We start from the raw sequence: 26,563 nt of genomic DNA on the forward strand, positions 1-26,563 counted from the left end.
ATGTGTACATTGTTTGATGCAAATCATATTTGATGTGTAATAATCTGGACTTTGAACGATATTGGACTGTTAAATTTGAATTAGAATTTGTTCATTCTGAATAGTAGTTTTAGTGTAGTGTATCTTGAGTTCATGTGATAATTATTCATTACAGCTTAAAATTGGCTTTGAAATCAGAATGTAGATCATGATAATGTTACAATCGGGCCTAATAAATGATTTAGTAAGTGCAGCACTTTAGTTTTGACATCAGTGATTTGAGCTTAAGATCAGGGAATAGGCATTTAAATTGGTAAAGTGTGTTTATTAGCTCAACTCAGTCGTTAATCACTCCATTGCCTTCGGAATATTGTGGTAATACATTAGTTACGCATGACCCAAGCTTGAAATTGGAATCAAAATGATCAGTGCTTGCTAATTTGAGTAGGTGTACCTTGTTCTTACTTGTTACAAATTATAGAGTGCACATGGAACAACTTAAAGCAAATTCAGTAGTATTCGTTTTAATTGAATTAAGTTTGCTTGGTACAAAGATCAAGGCCCAGCGGCCTGTTTCCGGCAGTTTGAGCTTCAGCTCCTCTGATGCGGGCCCAGGTCTAGTTTTAATTCCCTTCACATTTGGACCTGGGCCAAGGTCTGCGACTGGCCAATTTTGGGGTACAGACCTGGAGGTAATTTCTCTTTGTTGGGCTTATCCTGGAGCCCAATGGCTAGACTTTGGTGCAGAATTATCATTTGGTCCAGTAACAAATTAATTAGGACTTTTCTTTTATTATTAGAGACAAATAAAAATAGAAAATCATAGTTGCTTTTAGGTTTGCCTTTTAAATAATAAACTGAGATGAGCCTCGCTAAATAAAATGCCTAAATCGCGGGGCCCTCAATAAATGTCTGTATTAAATTACTTAGAATTCTGGATGAGCCGTTTAGCGAATTTCACGCCCCCCAAAGATAATAACGCGTTAGTCGCTTTAGGCGCGTATTTTAATAAAGTTACTTTCTTAAACTCGGGTGTGCATTTCATGTGACCCAAATCAAATCCCAAAATGTTGAATAAAATGTGTTCAGGATTGCGGGTGCATTTCATGTGACGCAATCTAAAGACATGTTTTAGACGACGTTCAACTTTCTTTTAAAAATTGAGTAAAAGCGGTTGAAGGTTAAAATTTGCACATAGGTTCATAATTGTTAAAATCAGATAATTTAAGCCAAATATAACAGTTGAGCGATGGTGCTAGAACCACGGAACTCGGGAATGCCTAACACCTTCTACCGGGTTAACAGAATTCCTTACTCAGATTTTTGGTTCGCGGACTGTTATAGAGAGTCAATCTTTTCCTCCATCGGGATTCAACCGGTGACTTGAGACACCATAAATCTTCCAAGTGGCGACTCTAAATCTTTAAATAAACGAATCCCGTTTCGATTGTCCTTTAATTGGAAAAACTCCCTTTACATATACCCTTTTCCGGGGTATAGGTAAAAAAGAAGGTGTGGCAGTGACCATTGGTAATGATAGGGTATTGAGGATGCAGGGCAGGATATGCGTGCCCAATGTAAATGGGCTTCGGGAGTTGATTCTAGAGGAGGCCCATAACTCACGGTATTCTATTCATTCGGGTGCCGCGAAGATGTATCAGGATCTGAGACAACATTATTGGTGGAGGAGAATAAAGAAGGACATTGTGGGATTTGTAGCTCGGTGTCTCAATTGTCAGCAGGTGAAGTATGAGCATCAGATACCGGGTGGCTTGCTTCAGCATATGGATATCCCAGAGTGGAAGTGGGAGCGGATCACCATGGACTTTGTAGTTGGTCTCCCACGGACTTTGAAGAAGTTCGATGCTATTTGGGTGATTATGGATCAACTGACCAAGCCCGCACACTTTATTCCTGTGTGTACTACCTATTCTTCAGAGTGGTTGACAGAGATATATATCCGGGAGATTGTTTGTTTGCATGGTGTCCCAGTTTCCATCATTTCAGATAGAGGTACTAAATTTACTTCACAGTTTTTGAGGTCTGTGCAGCGAGAGTTGGGTACTCAAGTTGAGTTGAGCACAGTTTTTCACCCTCAGACGGACGGGCAGTCCGAGCGCACTATCCAGATATTGGAGGACGTGTTGCGTGCTTGTGTCATTAATTTTGGAAGGTCATGGGATCAGTTTCTATCGCTCGCAGAGTTTGCTTATAACAACAGTTACCAGTCGAGTATTCAGATGGCTCCATATGAGGCTTTGTATGGGAGACAGTGTAGATCTCTAGTTGGTTGGTTTGAGCCGGGTGAGGCTAGGCTATTAGGTACAGACTTGGTACAGGATGCTTTAGACAAGGTGAAGGTGATTCGGGAAAGGATTCGTACGGCGCAGTCAAGACAAAAGAGTTATGCTGACATGAAGGTTCGGGATGTGTCCTGCATGGTTGGTGAGAAGGTTCTATTGAAGGTTTCGCCCATGAAGGGTGTTATGAGATTTGGAAAGAAGGGTAAATTGAGTTCTCGGTTCATTGGTCCTTTTGACCTTCTTCGGAGGATTGGGAATGTGGCTTATGAGCTTGCTTTCTCACCCAGCTTATTGAGTGTGCATTCGGTATTTTATGTTTCTATACTCCGGAAGTATATTGGCGATCCGTCTTATGTTTTGGATTTCAACACGGTCCAGTTAGATGATGATTTGACTTATGATGTGGAGCCAGTAGCTATTTTGGAGCGTCAGGTTTGAAAGTTAAGGTCAAAGGATATAGCTTCAGTGAAATGCAGTGGAGAGGTCGACCCGTGGAGGATTCTACCTGGGAGATCGAGCGGGAGATGCGGAGCAGATATCCCCACCTATTTGAGGCTTCAGGTATGTTTCTTGACTCGTTCGAGGACGAACGTTTGTTTAAGAGGGAGTGGATGTAACGACACGGCTAGTCATTATAAACATGTGATTTTTGACCCTCCCCAAGATTTTTCATATTTTAGCATGTAAATATTTAGTTTAGGACTAATATCGCTATTTCAATTAGTTTTGACTCTTTTACTTTATTTTATAAAAAAAAAAATTACAAAAATATTTCTTCTTTTTAGTTGCTTTTAGTTTATTACTTTTCGTAAAACTAAAAAATACAAAAAAATAGTACTTTATTTTTATTTTAATATGATATTTGAAAATACCAAAAAAATAGGTTTGTTTTAACGATTAGTCGTATCTTAATAGATATTTTACTTAAGTAGGATTAATTGGTAAATGGGGTCGTATTTTTAGTCTTGTTCACGAAGAAAGAATAAAATTTGGGGTCAAACAACCCATTTTTAAGCCTAATTTTCGGACTTAGCCCATGACAACCCAAGCCCAATACCCCTAAAACCCTAGGAAGACACTTAAAAGGGACCCTAGACCTAAAGAAGGGAATAAGGCATTTTTGACATAATAAAACAAGCCTAGACCTATACACTCAGAAAAGAGTGCCGTTTTCAACAATAAGGAACCCCCCCCCCCCAATGTCGTCTTCCTCAACGAAAAGGGACCTGGAACTTCTTCTTCTTTGAAGCAAAAACTAACAGCTTCTTCTTATACTAACCTAGAAGACTACCAACAGACCCTTTTTCTCCATCTCCTTGAGCCCAAACAGACCCAAACACTCGGCCATTTCCACCAACAGTCACCACCGCCGGACCTCCGCTCGACACGAATCTGCCATCTCCGGCAAACATCACCATCACCCATCGTCCTCACTGCTAGAAATGGATATACACACGCACATACACCCAAAGAAGGAAAAGACGGGATTTTTCTTATTCTGATTTCAGATTCGAACCTTCTGATTTTTATGTCAATTTCTGGCTTCTTCTTCTTATTTCTGATTTAAAAAAAACATGGAATTCAATCGAGTTTGTGTGAGTCGATTTCAGTCAAAGTTTCGTTTCGTTGGATCTGATTCAGCTTTTATTCGTCTCTTGATTTTGTGTTTCATGAAATATTTCAGTTTGTTGGGAGATTCTTGATTTTGGCCACATAAACTGTTTTGCAAAATAGCCTCAATCATGTCTTGCATGTGTCCAATAGGGAGTGTTATTGTCTCACATAATGTTGATTTTAATTTTCTCATACAGGTGTGGATTTACTTACCGGAATTTGAGCATGACAGATACTCCGGGACCATCCAGTCAGGATCGCTCGTTCAGGAGATATTTAAGGAGATTTTATTTTTTTATTTTTTTACGTTTTGAGTCTGTTTTTCTTTTTATATCGTCTTTTAACTTCTAGTTTTGTACAGTAATGTCGAGCCTTTTATTATTCTATTTCCTATTTTATATTTGAAAAAAGATTTGTTATAAATCAAAAATCCAAAAAAAGAGATTTTATGTTTTTATATTTCCGTTAGAAGTTTCTTTAGAATACTAATTCTAAAAATAAAAAAATTTAGTTGAGGTGGTTTTCCTTTAGGAAATTAATATCTAGAACTCAAAATAAAAAAATTGCTTTTATATTTCCTTTAGTATGTTAGGACGAAAAATTCAAAACAAAAAGAAGAGAATTTTCTTTTAGTACTTCTTTAAAAGTTTTCTTTTAAGATATTAATTCCAAAAATTCAAAAAGATTTTCTTTTGAGGTTCTTCTTTGGGAAATAAACTAAAAATAAAAAAATATTCTTTTTATTTTCACTAGAACTTCAGGACATTGTACATAGAAAAACAAATAATATACTTTATCTTTGGTTTATTTTCAGAGTTTCTCCCTCAGATAATCATAACTGAAATCCAAAAAATATTTTTTATCTTTTTCATTTCTTGGTTCGAAATCTTTCTTTCAGGATATCAAATGAAAATTGAAAATAAGTTTTTTTGGTTCATTCCTTGGATTTCCTTCCTAAAAAAAAAAGAATCAAAAATATTTTTTTTCTTCTAGGGGTTTTTCCTTAATAATTTCTCATATAGTATCTATTTCAAAAAAAGAAAAGAAATATATAATCGTTTAAGATTGAGTTTAGAATATATTTTAGAATATTAAGTCTAAAAAAAGAGCGAGATTTTCTTCTTTTTTTCTCATCAGAGTAGTCATTAAGATAAAAAAAGAGAATGTTAGTTTGTTTACTTTATTCCTGATTTTTCCGAACTATGCAAAGATCTTATTCATGCGGCATCATGATACGTAGGCAACCTACAAAGAGTTCGATCGAATTATTTTTTATTTTATTAAAAGAAAGGGAAAAAAAGAAAAAAGAGATGAAATTATGGGATGTGAGAAATGAGAGGAAAGAAAAGAGTGATAATTAGAAAAAAAAGGAAGAAAAATGAACAAGCAAGTGCTAAAAGAGAAGATTGAAGTGAACAAATTGGGATGATGCCAAGTTACCTGGTGACCCTCGAAGTCATTCTAGAACCGTAAAATTGTTGCTAGGTGCATTGCACGCAATGTGATATTTTTAGTTGTTAAATACCTTAATGCTAACATGATGACCCCATTTTGTTCCCTTTTGTTATCTTCATTGAGCAGAAGGGTTGTTGGTTTGTGGTTCTTAAGGTAACTCATCCATACAACACAAGGTCAAAGATTAAGGTACTCATGGCTGGCATAGAGTTGAACACGGGTGTTACTGATCCGTCTAAGGAGAGGGTTGAGTCAGAATTTAAGTTGAAAGAAGAGGTCTTAAGGTTGAAAGGATGGATGGCCAAAATATACCAAGCCTGGATTAGTGGGCGTCCTCCACCATTATTTCCCACTAGCTACCCTAAAAGCCTTGTCACCATTCCACCATTGTCACAAATCCAGATTCTCACTGCTGCTGATATCTCTCCACAGCCTTTTCCCACTACACCCACCAAAATCACCTCATATCTCGCTCCTTTGACCACTTATGTTTTTGTAGCTCATCCACCTGCTTCCTTTCCTCGATCCTCTAGCGAGACTGTGTTCAAAGTCCTCGAGGCCCAACACTGTGCTCCAGAACCAACTTTCAAGGTCTCGGATCCATACTCTCATGCTCCTTATTTTGAGCCTCCCGGTGAGACTACAAAGCCTGCTAAGACAGTGGAGAAAGATAAGCTATCCAAAAAGCTGAAAGGGTCTAAAATGCCAATATCTAAGATGTTATTGTAGTGAAATGAGAAGTTTTTGCGAGAAATATGAATTATTGATGGCATATTTCTGTGAGAGCCTGACTGGGCAGCTTTGAAATGGCATACTCGTCAAGATGTCGGTAAGTGGCATACATGGGATGACATGGCTCAAGATTTTGTGCGACACTTTCAGTACAATATAGACATTGCCCCAGACCGCTCCTCCCTATCTCAGATAGAAAAGAAACCCAAGGAAAGTTCTAGGGAATTTTGGTTCAGATGGAACGAACAAGTTGCTCAGGACAGTCCTCCGATTGATAAAAAAGATGTTACTGAGCCCCGTCAACGACATGATCCAGTGAGTATTCCTGCTAAATGCTTTCAGCCTAAATACCAACCCCATGAATATCCCCGAGCTCCACATAATCCACCCCAGTATTATCCTCTGAACAATGTCTGTCCATCTGTCCAACCACTGGGTCACTCAAAAAGGCGAGCGCGAGCGCCGCAGAATCCCCACCAGCCTACAAAATTTTCAAATCCCATATTACCCACATTTAAGCCAACGGTGTAGAAGGGAACAAAGGCTGAAAGATAAGTTTACACCAATAGGAGAGTCATATGAAAGCTTGTTTGAGAAATTAAAGCATTACGACATGATTGCACCTATTCCTCTAAATTATATAGACCCACGTGCGAGAAGATTTGACCCTGCTAAAAGTTGTGAATACCATTCCAATGCCCAGGGGCACAATGTTGAAGATTGTCGTGCTTTGAAAAGGGAAATAGAAAGAATGATTCAAGAAGGAATAATTGTGGTCCAAGGCAGTAATACCCCAAGTGTCACACATAATCCTCTACAGGTACATGAGAACGCACAAATTGTTGGGATGGTTTGCAATGACGAAGGGTTGGTCAAAGGAGTCAATGAGCCACTTGGTGAAGACAATGTGATTGAAGTTGGTGAAGGTCCCAGTGATATTGATGTGGAACTCAGTGGCTAAGATGCCAAACTTGATAATTGGAAAGACGCTCCTTTCTTGGCTAGCCAGGGAGGAGTCTTGGTGGTTCATTTTATTGTTATTTTTGTCATTCGAGTTATTTTAGGATTGTAATCGGGATATTGTCTTGTGACTCAAACCCTTCTATCCTTTTACTTTGCCTAGTTCCTTTAGTCGTAGTAACTTATTTAGTGTTATCTAGGTTGTTCCAGGGTTGTATCCCCAGTTTATTTTGCTTGTCTTGTTGTTCAAATCCTTTCACCGTCTATCTAATGCAATTTTCTATTTTCTGTTATTTCTAGTCATTTTTGTTTAACTCTCTTTTCCTGTTGACTCTAGTGACATGACATGCACGCGTAATTCTCAGCCGGGTCTTAAAAGTTAGTTTAGTCATGAAGTAATGAAACAATTTTTGAAGATGATAGAGACATTTGAGGGAAATAAGTACAGATTTGGATATTTTGAGATCATTTGAAGCTTGAACTGTGTGAAACTGGGGCAGATAATTTGGGAAGTTAATAGGATAACAAGAATTCGTTAAAGGAGAGTTCATCCCAGACAATTTGAAGGCGCAGCTTTGAGTGCAAGTGCATCTCAAGTAACAAGATAAAGCCAAGGGATTTTTCTCCAAGCAGACGGAGGATATCCATTGTGAAGAAGAAATAATCCAACGAGAGTTCTGTACTTGACAAGGCGCTAAAAAAGAAGTGGAAAGCATATTAGTGATATCAATGTCGAAACTGTAAAAGAAATGTTGTGTGTTCTCTTTGTTTTTTCATTTCAAGTTGCATGTGTTGTACTTGGCATTTTCAGGAATTGGGAGGCTTCCTTTCAGCTACCCAAACAGTTATACCATTTGATCCCCTTTTGAGCATGTACTGATTTCTTTGACCTCTCCTCTTTTGGAATCAAGTTAGAGTCATACGGAAAAAAAGGAGTTCATGTCCCCATAGTTTTTTTTAGAAAGTTCATGCCAAAAGAAAAATTCAAAAAAAGAAAAGAAAAAATAGAGATAAAGAAAAAAGGAAAAAGAAAACAAAAAAAGGGACCAAAAAAGAAGAAAAAAAGAAAAAGAAAAAGGAAAATAGTAACAAAAAGTAGTCATGTGAACTACGTTCAACCCGATTCTTGTCACCACAAGATACGTAGGCAGTCCCACGGTTTGGTCGTACCAAATAAAATATTTTATGATCTCACGAAGTCGAGAGTGGGGCAGTTTTTCTTAGAAATTCCATCTAAAAAAAGGAATCAAATTCCCTTGTTTTAGAAATTGGAGCAAAGTTTTTAGAATGGATTCCAAAAGTTGTAAATAATTAACCCCTTTGTCTTAGTTATTTTGAGCCTTTATGATATCCTTTCTTTCTAACCCTGTCCAAAAGCCACATTACAGTCCAAAAAAGACCTCCCAGATAATCGTTGAGAGTGTCGAGCTAGACATGCCAGAAGTATATGATATTTCTATCTTGGTTAATGCCTTGTCATCTGCAGAATCAGAGAAAAAAAAGAAGAAAAAGAACAAAATGAGAGAGTCTTATAGGTGAAAACCTTCACAGGCACCATAAGGCGACAAAAAGTTGAGATAAAGAAAAAAAAAGAGGCTTGATGGTGAAAACCCTTCGGGCACTAAAAGTCGAATAAGGACCGTGAATAAGATGGGATAATCGGACATTAAAGCCCAGTTTCACGACTCAGAGGTACAACAAAAGTTGAACATTAGACTTGCTTGAAAGGTGCATGTCATGGTCATTAGAGCTGGTATCCACATCTGATAAGTTTCTACTTTGTAGTGTTCTTGTTAGGAATCATCTCTTTCTTTTTCCATTGTTCTTTACTATGTTCCTTTGTCTTGTTTACTTTCTCTTCCTGAGTCTGTTTGGTCGGAACAAGTGAGAAATGACTTCAAAATTTGCCACCAGCTTTCCAGTTGCACAAAATGGGATCTAGCTAACACATCAAATTGGCATAAGTCGGGAAAGAACAACATGCACACTGAGTTGGTAACAATCAACGTGATTTGGGATTCATGTAAAATACAAAGTTTCGGTATATGTCAATTCATGAACAATGCAACAGATAGAGGGTGTTGGGTTTGAACGGATCAAAGATATTTTCTGTGATAAGGTTGACAGAGAAAATGGTTAACAAATAACAAGCAAGCTATTCCAAGTGGAAATCAAAGTTATTATGGCACACCTCAGGAAAGAACAGCACGCGCACTGAGTTGGTAACAATCAACGTGCTTTGGGATTCATGTGAAATACAAAGGTTCAATAAATGTCAATTCATGAGCAAAATGCAACAGATAGGGGATATTGGATTCGAATGGATCGGAGGTATTTTCGATGATAAGGGTGACAGAGAAAGTGGTTAGTCAATAAATAAGCAATGTCTTTCAAGTTGAAATCAAAGTTATCATGGCAAATGTAGGAGCAATTTCCCTCAAAGTCACGGCCACAAACCAACCACCATATTTAAACTCACAAGTTTTCTTTGTCTGAAACAGGGACGAAGGCTATGTTCATATTAAAGCTTGGAAGCTTGAATTTTTAGTTGTAATGCCCCAATTCTGCTTACGCAAAGGCTATTGAGAAGATCACATATCACCCCTAGGAGAAACACTTCCTAGTCTGGGTTTTCAAGTTATATTTTGTTGTAGGAGATGCTCTTCCTAAATTGAGGTTTCAATCCTAGGAAAACCACTTCCTAGTCTGGGGTTTAAGTTATATTTTTTTGTAGGAGACACACTTCCTAAATTGAGATTTTACCCTTAGGAGACGCACTTCCAAGTTTGGATCATATGAGTTTGAGTCACTGATGGTTTTACCCCTAGGAGACGCACTTCCTAGTCTAAGTCTTTCAAGTTATATTTTGCTCTTGGAGACGCACTTCCTAAATCGAGATTCCACCCCTAGGAGACACACTTCCTAGTTTTGGTAATTTAAATTCATCCCTAGTGTTGTCACACCTCCTTTTTTCAACACTACGAAAGGGCATAAGGAGTTTTTTCCAATTTAAGTGACAATCGAAACGAGATTATTTTTTATTAAAAATCAGAGTTGCCACTTGGGATAATTTTATGGTGTCCCAAGTCATCGGTTCAAATCCCGAATCAAGGAAAAGATTGACTCTGTATTACAGTCCGCGAACACAGAAATCCGGGTAAGGAATTCTGTTAACCCGGGAGAAGGTGTTAGGCATTCCCGGGTTCCGTGGTTCTAGCACAGTCGTTCAACTGTTACAATTGGCCTATTATCTGATTTTAATATATGTTTTAGCCTATGGTTCAATTTCTACTTTATAACCGCTTTTATTTAATATTTTTAGGAAGATTCAACGTCACATAAAATGCGTTTTGAACCACGTCACATACATGCACTCGCAGTCTGCAACACATTTTATCTAACAATATTGAAATTTAGATTTGGGTCACATAAATGCGCACCCAAGTTTAGGAAGGTAAATTATTAAAATAGCGTGCCTAAAGCAACTACGCACTTTCAAATTTGCGAGGGCCATGAAAAATTCAACTAAATGGCACGCCTCGATTTCTAAGGATTCAAATCAGTTAAGTGAGGGCCATGCATTTTGAAATTTTTACTTGGCACGACACGCCTCAATTTATTCTAAGGATTATACTCGACTAAAGCAAACTACGGATGTTCTTGATTTGATTATTTCCTAAGCTAATTTAGGATTGTATGAAGACGACACCATTGTGGAAATAGGGCTTGTTGGAATCAAACCTTCGCTGGGTCATTGTGGAAAGTGGCGTTCCTACTCCAAGATGGAGGTTAATTTTTAGAAATTGATGAAGTCAAAATTCAAATCTTTAACTAACCTACTTTAATTATGTGGGATAAGCCTTGATTTATAAAAATGAGGTTGCCCATATCTAAACCTATCTGCCTCATGTTGGAGAGGCCTAGAATCAGAGTTCATAGAACTCAAATAGACAAGGCTCCATGTAAAGTCACGACCTCCCTTACTAATGTTAACAAACAGAAAATAATCTTAAAACTTATGCAAGTTACTAACAGAAAAAGAAAGAAGAACGAGAAATTAAAGGAAAGGAAAAATAATAATAAAAGAAAACTCAAAGAAAGAATCAGTATCCATTTACAAGAAAAGTTCCGCTCAAATGCAAATTATGACTCCAATTTAACAAACTTAAGACACTTTCAAAAAGCATTTTCAACACTTAATTATCAACTTTCCCTTTGAGCACCACTTTTCTATTTTTTAAAAGTTCATTACAGAATATTATCTCACCAAACCAAGTAGAACATTTCAATTAGGCAGAGAGTAGAAGTTTAGTAAATAAGAATGGAGAAACTTCAAATCCCAAAGCTGTACCAATTTGTTTTAAATCCATCTATAGATATATAACTCCACAATCTTTATATTCAGGTAACATGCACCAGATATTCAGCAACATGTTTGAAGGGGTTCAACAAATGGATTCAGCAATAAATACACCAAAATTAGACATGGATTCAGCAAATAATTCAGGCCTTCATTCATACAAATGATAGAAGATTACAAGCAAGCAACTACGTACCTATCACCAAATGAAATAAACTTCATAAAATCGAAATAAGGCCGGAACACTCCTAGTATGAAGCTCGGCAGCAACAGATCCGAAATTAGAAACAAGAGCGCATGAAATTTCCATAGATCAAGTAGTACTCGATTGCCCAGAGATTGCAACAGAAAATAGCTTGAATGTCCTAGTATTTTCAAAAATAAGGGAAGGTCTCTGCCATTTCCGTTGTTCGAGTGAGAGTTGAGGAGGGTGACCGAAGAGGGGAAACGACGCTGGACTCTTAGGGTCTGGTTGTGTGTTCTTCTGTTCTTAATAATGAAGAAGAAGCAAGGAGGGTTCTGATTTTTGTTCTCCATGGTGCTAGGTTTCTCTTAGGGATCTAGGTCTGATTTTTTTCTCTCTTTTCAGCTCTAGGCTAGCATTCCCTTTTCAACTCATTTTAGGTGTTAGGTCAATTTAGGGGTTAGGTACTATTATATAGGGATAGAGATTAGGTTAGGGGTATGGGCCTAGTAATTATGGGCTTGAGAATTATGGGCTAAGTCCAAAATTAGGCCTAAAATGGGATGCTCGAGCCCAAATTTTATTCTTTCCCCGCGAACGAGACTAAAATACGATCTCATTTATTAATGAATCCTATTTAAGTAAAATAATTATTGAAATAAGACTGACTGTTAAAACAAAACTATTTTTGGTATTTTTCAAGATTAAAAATGACTACAAAACATTAATGAAGCTATTTTTATAGTTTTTGTTTTCTTGTAATAAAATAAAGTAAAAGATTAAAATGAGTTGAAATAGCGCTATTAGGCCTAAATTAAATATTTACCTGCTAAAATATAAAAAATCTTGGGAAGGGTCAAAAATCACATGTCTACAGCTGCCACTCTTTGACTGGAAACACGAAGAGTTTTCAGACAAAGAACGACTAGACAGGTTTTTTGACCCGACCCTTATTTGGAGAGACTAAAGCTAAGAGAAAAGGGGAATGTGATCGAGCCCTGGTATCTGAGCTGCATACATATCCTTGACTATAAAGGAATCAGGCCACGTGTAGTTCAGAGGTGAGTGAGATGATGGAGTATGCCGAGGTGGAGAGCCGGTCGAGGTGTCGTCCTGCTAAGGTTCCGGTCCGCGGTCCTGTTGTTACATAAAAAAGACTAGCTAAGCCTATCAACTATGAGTTACAAGATTCCTATTTATAAGTCTTCTGAAGCTTGATCTTGAGTGGTTCTTCATGCAGACCTTAGATTTGAACCTTGACGCTTGCTAGTTGCAGGTGCTAGTTCATCCTTCTTCAGCTTTTCAGATCAAGACCAGGCATGCAGTTCTTGTGACCTCGGCCATGTCTTGAGCAGCCCACATTTTTCATCAACTTTTGCATTTGGATTCACTTCTTACCTCTTTTTTTTATTCTAGATTGTGACTAACTTCCGTTGATCATATCGGACTATTAACTCGCATTCTTCTTTTGTTGCTGACTTGAATTGCATTATGAAGTGAATTCTCTTATTCTCCAGATGGCACCTGATTGTCAACATTTGAACTGCATTCCCTTATTCTCCAGGTGGACGCCTGATTACCAAAACTTGAATTGTATTCTCTTTGTTACTTTAAACTGTTTTCTCTTGAAACCTGTGCTGTCTTCCTTTGCAACTTGAACTGCTTTCTCTTGAAACTTGAACTGTTTTCCCTTGTTCTCCAGGTGAGTGCTTGATTACCAACATTTGAATTGTATTTCTTTCCTCTGAAACTTGAATTATTTTCCCTTGTTTTCCAGGTGGGCGCCTGATTGCAGACACTCGAACCATCTTCTTTTGCTACTTGGAGTTGTTTTCCCTAGAAACTTGCACCATTTTCCCTTGCTCTCCAGGTGGTTGCCCGATTACTGAACTTGCACTGTCTTCCTTTGAAACTTGAGTTGTTCTCCCTTGAAACTTGAACTATTTTCCCTTGTTCTCCAGGTGGGTACCTGATTACTAATATTTGAATTGTATTCTTTCCTCTGAAACTTGAATTGTTTTCCTTCGAAACTGCTTTCCCTTGAAACTTGAGTTGTTTTCCCTTGTTCTCTAGGTGGGCGCCTGATTACAACAAAATAGATAAAACAATAGAAATTTTCCTGCCCCAGTTTGATATTGGGAACATCTGTGAGTGTTAACAAAACTATAAATCACATGCACTGTTGATGAATGATGCAAAGATGAAAGTAAAATTAATGACTCGACTAGGATGTGCCTCTCCTAAACATTATTGAGCTTGCGGATAACTATAAACTAAGCTTGACTAAAGTAAAAATTGACCCTATTCTCCAGGCGGAGCCCCCTGATTTCAGGAAAACTAAACATTGATAACCTTAAGAAAACTAAAACCAAAGACTCCCCCTTTTTTCAAATTCAGACTTCCTTTTTTTTAAATTATTATCCTAGGAGAAAATTCATCGGGCTAGGTTTTCTATCTTAGGAGAAAGATTCATCAGACTAAGATTTTGATCCTATGAGAAATTTCATCAGACTAGGTCTCTTTTCTACTTCTTTTTGGTATCTTAGGAGAAAGGACTAAGATTTCTATCTTAGGAGAAAGTTCATCAGACTAGGTCTTCTATCTTAGGAGAAAGATTCATCACACTAAGTTTTTGATCCTAGGAGAAAATTCATCAAACTAGATCTCTTTTTTTGGTATCTTAGGAGAAAGATTCATCAGAATAAGATTTTTATCCTAGGAGAATGTTCATCAGACTAGGTCTTCTATCTTAGGAGAAAAATTCATCAGACTAAGATTTTTTTTTTGTATTTTAGGAGAAAGTTCATTAGACTAGGTTTTCTATCTTAGGAGAAAGGTTCATAAGACTAAGAAATTTGTTTTTTGTATCTTAGGAGAAAGATTCATTAGACTAAGATGTTTATCCTAGGAGAAAACATGTAAAGATCAATGGCAAGATTTTATGCACAATAGCAAGACAAACAAAGGCAAAGATTTGAGAAACTTCCTTTTGTAGTCTCTTCTCTTCTTTTCTTTTCCTTCTCTTTTTTTGTTTTTTTCTTTTCTTTTTCTTCTTTTTTTTGAACCACTTTCCTTGTACTGCTTTGTTCCTGTTTCACACAAAGAAAAATTGGTCAGTTTTGAAAATAGTGGTCGGTTTGTGGCCTTGACTTTTGGGCAGCTTGGCTTTTGCTCGATCGACCTCAGTCAGTCTCAAGTGACTTTTGTTCTTCACCAACTCTAATTGTTTCACACCCAGTACCATTTGTATTTGCAGCTCAATCAGCCTTATCACAACTGGAATCTTTGCTTAGATGACCCTTTCTGATATCATGAATGACTTAATTGCTTTTTGAGCAATTTGTTTGTCAGATAGAGTCACAAGTTATCTTTGCTTGTACCAAGTAGGCTGGCAAGAGTCTTTTGGGGGGAGACTTTGCATGAATCCTCAGGGCATGTTGAAAGTGACAACTGAGTGGGCTGGCCAATTTTACTTTGTGCAATTGAAAAGCTGATAGCAGATTTTGAAATCTTTTCTTGCTTGTTTTGACAAGGACGAACTCAGAGTGAAGGACACAAATGATGCAAAGAAATAATATTAACAAGAAATGTCCCCGTCGGGAAGGATAGAAGGAAGGCTTTTTTTTCTTTTTTTCTTCTTCTTTCTTTTCAATAACTAGACTTAATGATCATAACATGCATTTTGGACTTAACGGCATGATCTATCAACTGATCATGACATGCATTTTGAAGTCGGGCTTGTTCGTGCCAATTCTTTGCATCAGCTTCGCGACTCACTTTCGACTAGTGGTGCCCAGAGGGTTTTCACCAACAAGTCTCTCTCATTTATTCTTCTCTGCTCACTGTTGTCTTACAGTGCCCGTGAAGGTTTTCACTAGTAAGACTCTCTCATTTTTCTTTTCTATTTCTTTTGCTTTCTTGTGTGAGTGACTTGACAATGTTTGTCGCGTGAGAACCGTCGCTCATTACATGCTTCTCTTGGCATTCTTGAAGGCATATCGAGAGGTCTTTAATTGGAAGGTTTTTGGATAGGATTTGAAATAAAGGACTGCATGAACGCTCAAAGTAGACTCAAAATAATGGGGGTTGTATACTTACAACTCTTGGAATCGACTCTTTCAAAATGAAATAAAATCTCTGCCCCAGTTTCAGCTATTGGGGATTATTTTGGGATTTGTTTTTCTCTTTTTTTTTGAATTCTTATTTGGTTGGACCGAACCGTAAGGCTGCCTACATATTCTTTTTTTAAGGAATCAGGTCGAACGTAGTTCAAACATCTAACCTAACTATTTTTTCATCTTTCGCTTTTTTTTCTTTGTCTTTTTTTTTCCTTTTGTCTTTTTTTTGTTTTCAAAACAGGTTGCCCCAGCTTCTATTTTCTGGGGGCATGGGCCTTTGTCAGTTCTTTTCTTCTTCATTTTTTTTTCACTTGAAAATTGCCCCAGTTTGTACTCTTGGGACATAGACTTTTTTTTCTTTTTTCATTTTTTTCAACTCTTGACTCTAAACTTAATTCCAAAAGAGGGTGGTCAAAGAAAATAACACAGGCTCAAAAGGGGTAGCGAAGGATATAAAATGTTTGGGTAGTAGAAAAAGTGCCTCCCAGCCTCGAGAACGCCAAACATAGTATCTTTTTGCGATCACAGAATTGATGAACATGTCTGTTTTCTTGGTGTGTCGTGGTCACAAGACACTTTCCATCCCTTAATATCAAACTTTCCAACAAACTTCAATTGATTAAACATCCTCAAGCCCGATCTTTACAATGATTTCAAGGTGAATTTTACTCGACCTTAGTTCACAAAGTACTTCAACTCTTTATTCATCCTCAAAAGTGTTTTTTTCCTGTTATCCAACTCTAGATTAAATTAGTTTCTAAGATCTAGCCAAAATTTCCGCATGCATGTCATGTCATTAGAACTAGCGAGAAAAGAACTGGGAACAGAATGACACAAAAGGACAAGCTGTATTTTATTGAGTAAATGATGAAAGGGTTTGACAACAAGACAAACAGCCTAAAATCCGAGTTACAACCCTAAGATAACTTTGGATAATGAAAATAGCAATAGAACAGACAGACAAGACTCAAACAAACAGAATGGAGGGATAAAAGGGTTTGACTCAATAAAATAAATAAAATCTAGATAACAACCCTGAAATAACCCAGATAGTAGGAAAAACATCAAAACAAGCTACCAAGATTCTTTCCTAGTAAGGAGAAAATAACTTTTCAATTTCTAAGCTTGACATTTAGCCACACATTTGCTCATCAGAATCACCATGGCCTTCTCCAATTTCAGTCGGCAAGCTCCCAAGAGGATTCTCATACTCCATGTTACCAGGCATCATCCCCATAAAGTGTGCATCATCATGTGCAAGTAAATGATTTTGCACGATATTCTGGGTGTCACTATCTTGGATCACAATCAGTTTTTCCTGGATCATCCTTTCTATTTCTCTTTTCAAATCCCGACAACTTTCAACATTGTGCCCTCGGGCATTAGAATGGTATTCTCACCTTTTAGAAGGGTCAAAGCTTCTTGCACGCGGGTCCACATGATTTGGAGGAATAGGTGTGATCATGTCATGATGCTTTAACTTCTCAAATAAGCTTGCATAGGACTTTCCTATTGGTATAAAATTATCTTTCAACCTTTGTTTCCCATTATACCCCTGGCTTGGATGTGGGTTAACCTGAAAATTTTATGGAGGCTGGTGGAGATTTTGTGATGCTCGTGCTCGCCTTCTTGGATGATTTGGTGTCTGGACAACATACTGAGGTGGAGCAACATAGTATTGTGGGTTCTGAGGGGGATAGTAATGCTTAGGGGAGTTATCGAAAAACAGACAAGGCTGGTCATACCTTCGAGACGTTCTTCTAGGATTTCTTCTCGACCTTGATGTCATCATGATTTCTTCGTCCTTCTCATTCGTGTCACTAAAATTATCAGATTCAATCTGGACAGCCTGAGTTGCGGCTTTGAGAACTACTTGAATTATAATTCTGCCTGTCTTAAGACCATTCTCAACCATTTCTCCCATTTTGATTGCTTCTGAGAAGCATTTATCCACTGCGGACATCATGTTTTGAAAATAATCTGGCTCTTGAGCCTGATGAAAGACATTGATTAGCTCGTGGTCATCCATGGGTGGCTTAACTCTAGCTGCTTGTTCTCTCCATTTAATGGCATATTCCCTGAAACTTTCAGTTGGTTTCTTCTTCAGGTTTGAAAGGGAATTCGGTTTGGGGCAATGTCAATGTTGTATTGAAACTGTTTGACAAAGTCATGTGCCATGTCATCCCAAACATACCAACGAGATGTACCTTGATCCATAAATCATTCGGATGTTGTGTCTTGATCCATAAACCATTCGGATGCTACTCCTATAAGGCTTTCCCCAAAATAAGCTATTAACAATTCTTCATTTCTTCCCGCACCTCTTAGTTGATTGCAATACATTTTCAGGTGGGCTATAGGGTCTCCATGTCCATCATACTTTTCAAATTTGGGAGTCTTGAAACCAGGCAGCAACTGGACATCGGGGAACATACATAGATCTTTGAAGGCAATACTTTTTTGACCTGCCAACCCTTGCATGTTTTTCAACCGTTGCTCTAAGCTTTTCATTCTTTGGGTCATTTCTTCATGTGCCATCTTTCAGACAGGCTTCTCAATATTTGCAGGAAGATCAAACAAGTACGAGTGGTACTCAGGAGAGTGGTACTGCTCTTGCTGGGTAGCAAATTGTGACTCATGACAAGGCTGTCCTTGGCCATTGGCCCATGCTTGACACATTTTGGTTATTTGTTGTTTCAGTATTCTAGTTTCCTCAAACACAGTAGACTCTTGTCGGAATCTCTGACCCCGAGTCTTTTGAGCACTTGTAACAGCTTCGATGCCAGTTATCATTTTTCCTTGGATCTTGTGTTGTCCACTTACCACAAACCGACCACCTCAAACTTTCATCACAACTCAAAACAAAAGACACGTCAGAATGGACTCAGTCAGTCCTTATTATTATCAACATTTTTTCACTTTTGTTTTTCATTTATTTTCTTGTTTTTCAATGGTTGATCGAACTTGATGTGGGTTGCCTACGTATCATGTGTGAACATAAATCAGATCTTGCGTAGTTCGGGAAGATCATGAATAAAGTAAATAAACTAACCTTTTTTTTTTGAATTTTTTATTTTTTATTTTTTCGTTCATTACTAAAAAAAAGAGTCATAAATAAATCAAGTGATTGTTTTTGTCAAATTAGCCAAATGTTCTCGAGAGGGACGGCGGAAGGCTTATTTTGCATAAACGGCCACTTTCGGTCATCTTTTAGAGTTTTTGATCGGTTGACCCTCACAGCCTTAAAATCTTCATCCCGAAGTGCTGAAAGGCCGTGTTCGAAAATCGGATCTTCTTTTTAAAAAATATAGTCAAAATATTTTTGAGTCAAATCATTTTTGCTTAAAGTCACCTTAATAAATGTGCAGGATGAGCACAATGCAAAATGAACACTTTTCGATGATGACTAAAATCCCTGTCAAGTTACGGCTATGGTGGAATGATCTAGGTGCTGAAGGGCAAGATGAGGTCAAGAAATATCTTAAAGGTCTCACGAGTTTATTGGAAATCCAGCCTCGGGGAGATATCATAAGAGCTTTGGTCACCTACTGGGACCCAGCGCACAATATTTTCCACTTCTTCGATTTTGAACTCACGCCGACTCTGGAGGAAATGGCTGGGTACATCGGAAATGCTGAACTTCCATTAAGGCAAAAATACCTGGTTGCCCCAAGAGCTGTCATGGTGCATCGATTTCTAGACGCACTAAAAATACCCAGGACGGTCCATAACCCAGATTTGGCCGCCGGTTTTTGTAATCCATGCTTCATATACGACAGGTATGGTCATGTAGGAGGATTCAATAATCCGATTAACAAGCTATGCAACAAAGGTAGTCGTCAGAAGTGGGATGAGCACAGACGGGTGGCTTTCATGATAACATTTTTGGGCCTTCTGGTATTTCCAAGGAAGGACGGAAATATTGATCTGAAAATATCCGGGGTCGTCAGTACTTTACTCACTCAGAATGATATTACTCTCGCGCCTATGGTGGTATCTGATATCTTTCGAGCTCTCACAGCCTGCAAAGCCGGGGGAATTTCTTCGAAGGGTGTAACTTGCTGCTACAAATATGGATGACTGAACATCTCTGCCATCGTTCCGAGCTTTTGAGCCATGGTTCCTCGAAGAAAACTTGCATAGAAGAGTTTTATATGAGAACCAAGGAGGTCAGTCTGCCCAAAGGAGTTATGGCATGGACTTCATTCTTTCAGACTCTCACTGCCAGCCAAATATAGTAGACACTGGGACGGTTGCCTATTGATGAGGTCATGTATATGCCAGCAGCTAGAACTCACTTTCTACTGATGGGACTTAAGAGCATTCAACCTTACGCGCCCTGCCGAGTCTTGAGACAACTCGGGAGATGCCAGATGGTTCCACACGAGGAAGATCTTAGTGCTCAAACAATTGAGATTAGCCCTGACGGACAATTTCCTGAAGCAAAAATCTGCCAGATCTGGAATGAATGTCAATATTTGAAAGCGGATACTTGTGTGCAGGATCGGGCCAAAAGTGAAATGGCGCCAGGTTACCTTGCATGGTACAGAAGAGAACTTGAATACGAAAGGCCGGCTAAAAGACCCCACATCCTGAATTTTACCGAGTCGTCACAAAAGCAGTGGGATTGGTTAGCAAAAGAAAGAGGCTATCGTGCCGAAATTAGCAAATTGAAGCAACAAGTTGAAGGTCTAAAATATGAGCACAACGTGCAAGTTGCTACTGATCTGGGAGAAAAGAACAGGTTGACTCAGGAAAACGAGATGCTCAGGGCCCAGATCAAACAGATGAAGATAGACGCTGATAACCAGCAAAGGAGCCGGTCGGATGAACGATTGATAAAAGGTTTAAGGATGGAAATTGGGGAGTGCCGGAGTGAGTCAGAAAATCTTGAAAATACCATAGCGGGACTCGAAGCACACTAGGCAAGAAGGACAGAAAAGCATAACCGGTACCTGCAGCAGTTGAAAAGGGATCACGAGCAAACCATTGCCAATCTGAAAGGAAAGGTGGACAGAGTGTTTGAGCAAACCCGAACCCTTGGAGCTGAAAATAGACATTGCCACAAGCTCTTAGCCCAAATGGAAGTAGAAATTCAGCAGTGGCAAAATCAATGCCTCCAGGATTCTCGGATTATTACTGCCCGTAATGATCAAATAGAGCACCTACTCAAAGAAAAGAGGCAAACCAGGGATAAGATTAAGACCATTGCCCATGCCATCATCAGAAGGTGTCTACGATGTGAAAACATGACCAGCATTACCGTTCTCTCGGCAGTGATGATTTATGTCAAGCAGACCATGCACGAGCTGGAACAACTTGAAAGGGACCTCACCCCTAAGACCGCGGCGAGGCCGAACGATGCCCCGCGGACGCCAATTCTCGAAACCTTAATGAATTCATAGGTCGAGTCTGTATTTTCCATCTTAGCATCTTCTGTCCGTCTTTTCGCATTAGGGTGTCTTAGTCTGTTGAGTCTGTACTTATTTCAAGGCTTGTTATTTCCCCCTTTTTCAAAAATGTTAGTTTGTAATAGATTGTTTCAGTAATAAAATGTGTGCTTCTTTTACACTTGTCTGTTTTGAACTACGTAATGATCTGATTCACGCGGCATCGTGATACGTAGGCAATCCTCATTGGATCCGGTCACATTGTTAACTGCAAATAATGAAAATAATAATAATAAGAAATAATAAAATAATATAAAAACAATATATATATATATATACATGATAAATAAAGGGAAGCCTAAAGAGAAGCCGGAATGACGCATGTCTTCGTTACAAATATGTAGAAATTCACTTAACTGTATAGGTGCATCACGCCCCAACGTGAGATTACCTATCTGTTATTTGTTTCAAACTAACCGTTTGCTTGCTGCTAAATTCCAGGTTTTTAGAAAAGGTGGTTTGGTTTGGTGGAGGTCTGGCCTCACATTCATACTTCACGAGGTCGAAAGGAAGTGTTCAGTTGCCCGTCGTTAAGTCGAGAGGGAGTATTCACACTTACTTCACAAGATCAAAGGGAAGTATAGAGATGTCTTCAGAAATTCCTTTGCCGACAATTCCTGTCTCCGAGGAGAGTTCAATCTCGGCCGTCCCGACTCCCGAGTCAGCAACTGCGGAGGAAAACAAGATCCTGAGGCTCCGCATGTTGGAAATGTTGGATGATTGGAATAACGGAAAAGAGCCACCGAGTGTAATCCCTGGGTTCCCTGAGTTGTTCTCCAGGACAAGTGGGACTTCCAACGTCCCCATAAGCTATCCAACCACCCCATTCGGGTACCCGGCCATTTCAGCCCACTCTGCTAGATCACCCTCTGATTCTTATCCCCGGATGTCAACAACAGATGTAGCTACAAACATATTCACTGCACCGCCCTGTCCAATTGTGGCACAACCCGCTACACACAGGCCGAATTTTGACTCGTCCTCATTCACCTTTCAAGCACCATCCTTCTCACTGGAACCAACTCGGTTCACCACCAGCACTCATCCTCAACAACCTCAATACGAGTTTGCACCTGGGCAAGATCAAAACCCCAAAGCTTCTGAACAAGATGAGATGGCAAAAAGAATGAGGAGCCTCGAGCAGAGTTTGAAAAACATGCAAGGTTTAAGCGGGCAAAAGAGTGTTTCCTATACCGATCTATGCATGTTTCGTCACGTGCACCTACCCGTGGGTTTCAAAACACCAAAGTTTGAAAAGTATGACGGGCACGGCGACCCCATTGCTCATCTCAAGAAGTATTGCAACCAATTGCGGGGAGCCGGCGGCAAAGAAGAATTGTTGATGGCATACTTCGGGGAAAGTCTGGTAGGAATAGCCTCAGAGTGGTATATGGGCCAAGACATATCTCGATGGCATATATGGGATGATCTCGCCAGAGATTTTGTGAGACAATTTCAGTATAATATTGACATCGCACCGGACAGAAGTTCTCTGTCAAACTTGAAGAAGAAGCCCTCGGAAAGTTTCAGAGAATATGCTATTAAATGGCGCGAGCAAGCATCAAGGATGAAACCTCCCATGGACGAGATAGAAATGGTCACTACTTTCCTCCAGGCTCAAGAATCAGACTATTTCCAGAATATGATGTCAGCCATGGGAAAGCCTTTCGCGGAAGCAATCAAGATCGGGGAGATGGTAGAGAATGGTTTGAAAACGAGTAGAATCTTAAGTGAGGCAGCCATAAGGGCAACCTCCCAAGCCGTCCAAAGCGGGTCCGGAGGAATGGCAAGAGGAAAGAAAAAGGAAGAAACGTCCATGGCAGCATCAGAAGCGAGGGAATATCGTAATCCTAGGCCCCGTTTTCCAGAAAGAACCCCACAACATTACTACCCCCACCAAAATGTGACGTATGCTCCTCAACCCTACATGGTCATGAATACCCAGCCCTATGTCCATCCACCACAGCAAGCCAATCGAGGCCAAGCTCCACCTCCTAGAAATCAGCCTCCTTACCGGAACCACTATAATCCACAGCCACCTCAAAATAACTTCCGCCCTCAAGAACCACCCAGAAGACGGACTTTCACACCCATTGGTGAACTGTATTCGACCTTGTTCCCAAAGCTAGTCCAGATGGGTTTCCTGCAGCCAGTTCCTCACACAAGGCACAATCCGGCATCACCTGCTTACAAAGCCGGTGTTAGGTGTGCTTATCATTCGGGAGCAGAAGGGCACGATACAAATGATTGTTGGACTTTGAGAAGGGTGGTTGAGAACTTAATAGAGCAGGGGAAGATAGTACTGAGGGACGAGGAGGTCCCAAATGTGACTAACAATCCGTTGCCCGCTCACAATAACGGGCCGTTGATTGGAATGATTTGTGAGGACAAAGAGTTTGATCCTGCCTTAAAAGCTATAATCGCCATCGTCGATGCAGGGAAAAAGCCTAAAACCACCCCAAAGCTAGAGAAAGGGGAAAAGAAGACTAGTACTGTCAAGGTCGAGCCCGAAGAGAAGGTCGAGACAAAGACAGTAACGATGGTGCCTGCGAGGAATGAAGTTCTTTACGTTGCACGAGGTCGAGCAGAGAAGCCGCAGAGATTCAAAGTCAAAAGGGCAAAACCAATGTACGTACCGAAAGGGGCCTATGTGGTCCGGGGGATGATTCAACCACCTCGGCTGAATGAGCCAGTGGTTATCGGACGCGTACCACAGAAGCCAATGACAGACTCGTCCGCAGTACCGTGGAACTATCAAAGAATATTGGTTACGTACAAAGGTAGAGAAGTCACGGGGGAACTTCCGGAGAATACTTTCATTGGAAGATATTCAAACACTCAAGAGTTAAACAACGCCACACGGAAACGCTTCCCACCCAAGAAGCCTGTAAGTGCTGAAGAAGCGGAAGTTTTCTTCCAAAAGATGAAAATGCCCGACTACGATGTTGTGGACCAGTTATGCAAGTGCCCCGAGCAAGTGTCTATGTTATCTCTGCTGATGAGGTCGGCCGAACACCAGAAGATCTTGCTCAAGACCCTGAACGAAGCGTACATACCGGCTGAGACTTCAGTTGAACAACTGGAACGGATGACGGAAAGGTTCTTCGTAGTTAATCAGGTTTCTTTCAGCAAGAACGACTTACCTCCAGAGGGAGCGACTCACAACAAAGCTTTACATCTGATAGTTAAGTGCGAAGACTACTACGTCAAGCGGGTAATGTTGAATGGAGGTTCAGGTATTGACATTTGTCCGCTCTCCACGCTGCAGAGAATGGAAATTGGGACTGGAAGAATTTGCCCCAATAATGTCTGTGTAAGGGCTTTTGATGGCGTCAAGAGGGACACCCTCAGGGAAATAGACTTGGTGTTGACTATAGGACCGGTGGAGTTCGAAATAACTTTCCAGGTGCTTGATATTGATACGTTTTACAATTTCCTCCTCGGCAGACCTTGGATTCATGCGGCAGGGGCTGTACCTTTCACTCTTCACCAAATGGTGAAGTTTGAATACGAAGATCGGGAAATTGTGGTCCACGGAGAAGACGAACAGTCTATTTATCGGGACCCATCCATCCCATATCTTGAAGCAAGGGAAGGGAGTGAGCACACGGTTTATCAGGCTTTCGAAGTTGTGCTAGCAGAGCAGTATGAGGAAGGAAGACTTTGCCCCCAACCTTTCTTGTCCAACGCCTCAATCATGGTGGCTAAAGAAATGATCCGACATGGATTCAGGCCAGGGAAAGGGCTTGGACGAACGCTGCAAGGAATAACGGAACTCATCACCTTGCCTTCCACTAAGAAACTTTTTGGGATAGGTTTTCAACCCACTCTAAAAGATGAAGAGTGGGCAAGGAAGACGAAAAATGAGGGTTGGAAGCTGCCTCAACCATTGCCACATTTGTACGAGACTTTCGTCGGACCGAAATACATCGAAGAAGAGGACGACGAGGTTTTTACGGCCGAAGAGATCGGAGATATGTGGGGCAATGATAGGAATGCTCTATGAAACTCACATGGTTCAACCGGGAGAAGGCACAAGCACCGCTGAAATGCTATATGTGGGACCAAATGCCAAGCTTCGGAATTGGGAGGCCACACCATTCCCAACTAGGCAGGAGTCCGGGTAGACCTGTCCTGCCACCTTTCCTGCATCACGAGTTATCCTAAGATGTAACTCGAATGTTTTTCCTTTAGTTTTTTGTTTTGAATTCCTGAATTATAAGCCTTGTTATCTTCCAAATTCCAAGGAATAAAAATCAGTATTTCCTCAATTTTTCCTTTATTCTAATTTTTGCTATTTTTCCTTTATCTTTTCCTTTCAGTTATAATAATGCGGCTTTAAATAATATGACATGCTTGCGGACTTCACGCCCAGATCACAACGAGCTGTTTACTTGTGAAATAATGAACCAAGAACCGGAATATGACGAAGAAGAGGCTTTTAGGGAAATAAATCGAGAATTGGAACACTTTGAGAATAAACCTAAGCCGAATCTAAATGACACTGAACCGGTTAATTTGGGAACTCCTGAAGAAATCCGAGAGACCAAAATAAGCATTCACACGGACGAGAAAATGCGAGACGCGATAATTCAACTCCTTTTTGAATTTAAAGATGTGTTTGCTTGGTCATACGATGACATGCCAGGATTAGGTGTTGATCTAGTGGTGCATAAATTGCCAATTCACCCTGATTGTCCTCCAGTTCAACAAAGGCAGAGAAAGTTCAAAACCGATGTCAGTGATAAGATTAAAGAAGAAATCACCAAGCAGTTGAAAACAGGAGTAATTCAGGTAGTCCAATACACCACGTGGTTGGCAAATGTAGTTCCAGTGCCGAAAAAAGATGGGAAGACTCGGGTAAGTGTGGATTATCGAGATTTGAACAGGGCGAGTCCCAAAGACAATTTCCCATTGCCCAACATCCACATCCTTGTTGATAATTGTGCCAAACATGAGATACAGTCTTTCGTAGATTGTTACGCTGGATATCATCAGGTGTTGATGGATGAAGAAGACACCGAGAAAACTGCCTTCACTACACCTTGGGGTACTTACTGTTATCGGGTTATGCCATTCGGTCTGAAGAATGTTGGGACAACTTACATGAGAGCCATGACTGTCATTTTTCATGATATGATGCATCAAGAGATAGAGGTGTATGTGGACGACGTGATAGTCAAGTCCAGGACTCAGGACGATCATATCCAAGACTTGAGGAAATTCTTCGAGAGACTGAGAAAGTACGACTTGAAGCTGAACCCGGCTAAATGCGCCTTCGGAGTCCCATCAGGCAAGCTTTTGGGTTTCATAGTAAGCAGGAGAGGTATCGAGTTAGATCCAACAAAGATAAAATCTATCCGAGATCTACCTCCTCCAAGAACGAAGAAAGACGTGATGAGTCTATT

Source organism: Nicotiana sylvestris, chromosome 8 (assembly GCF_000393655.2).
Source record: "Nicotiana sylvestris chromosome 8, ASM39365v2, whole genome shotgun sequence".
Classification (NCBI taxonomy): Eukaryota; Viridiplantae; Streptophyta; class Magnoliopsida; order Solanales; family Solanaceae; genus Nicotiana; species Nicotiana sylvestris.